Source organism: Mandrillus leucophaeus, unplaced genomic scaffold (assembly GCF_000951045.1).
Source record: "Mandrillus leucophaeus isolate KB7577 unplaced genomic scaffold, Mleu.le_1.0 Scaffold628, whole genome shotgun sequence".
In the NCBI taxonomy this organism is placed as follows: Eukaryota; Metazoa; Chordata; class Mammalia; order Primates; family Cercopithecidae; genus Mandrillus; species Mandrillus leucophaeus.
In genome coordinates this window covers 520,499-521,736 of record NW_012106786.1, presented here as the reverse complement: position 1 = coordinate 521,736, position 1,238 = coordinate 520,499, and the positions used below count along the sequence as shown (strand labels likewise).

At 39.7% G+C, this 1,238-nt stretch overlaps 1 pseudogene; it reads right to left on the bottom strand.

Annotated features, from left to right (window-relative positions):
* Positions 1-732, bottom strand: part of LOC105554115 — a 37,105-nt pseudogene extending 36,373 nt beyond the window's left edge.
* Between the last annotated feature and the right edge of the window lie 506 nt (positions 733-1,238).

Below are 1,238 nucleotides of genomic sequence, written 5' to 3'. Positions count from 1 at the left end.
ATTTTTTTTCTTTTTCTTTTTCTTTTTTTTTTTGATTATTTAGTTTTTATTTCATAATCATAAACTCAACTCCGCAATCCAGCTAAGCATGGAAGGGAACAAGGGAAACATGGAACCCAAAGGCAACTGCAGTGAGAGCACAACGATTCTAGGATACTGTGAGCAAATGGGGTGGAGGGTGCTCTTCTGAGCTACAGAAGGAATGGTCTGGTGGTTAAGATAAAACCTAAGTCAAACTTACTAGAGTTGTCCCACAGTCAGCAATGGTGATCTTCTTCCTGGTCTTGCCATTCCTGGACCCAAAGCATTCCATGGCCTCCACAATATTCATACCTTCTTCCACCTTGCCAAAGACCACATGCTTGCCATCCAACCACTCAGTCTTGGCAGTGCAGATGAAAAACTGGGAACCGTTTGTGTTGGATCCAGCATTTGCCATGGACAAGATGCCAGGACCTGTATGCTTTAGGGTGAAGTTATCATCAAATTTCTCCCCGCAGATGGACTTGCCACCAGTGCCATTATGGCATGTGAAGTCACCACCCGGCACATAAACCCTGGAATAATTCTGTGAAAGCAGGAACCCTTATAACCAAATCCTTTCTTTCCAGTGCTCAGAGCATGAAAGTTTTCTGCTGTCTTTGGAAACTTGTCTGCAAACAGCTTGAAGGAGACATGGCCCAAGGGCTCGCCGTCGATGGCGATGTCAAAAAACACAGTGGGGTTAGCCATGGCTGACAGTACCGGGCTCCCGACGGCGGGGATGTCTGCAAAGCCTCCTTGGTTTTCTTTTCTCAATATGCCTAAATATTTAAAATTATTATTTTAAAATTATATCAGCAAGTCTTCTTATTTTAAAAAGTAAAATATATTCATATATATAAGAATAACATTAATAACCTTCTTCCAGTCCCTTCCATCCTCACCCCATAAACAAGCAATAGTAACAGCTCGATGTCCCTTGGTCCATATCTTTCCTTATACTTGTACAGACCTATAAAAATTGGTATATCCAAGTATAGTGTGTTTTATGATTGATAAAAAAAAATCACACTTAAGCAGTGTGATTTTTTCATCTCTCTGTCTCAGCAAATGAGACTCTGGATCAATATTTTTAAGAACTACATCATATTCCAAGTTATTGATAAAACCACAGATTATTCAGTTTGCTTATTCCTGAGTTCTAATGACATTGAGTGTATTTTCATAATATTATAAAACACATGTTTCTCTGCTGC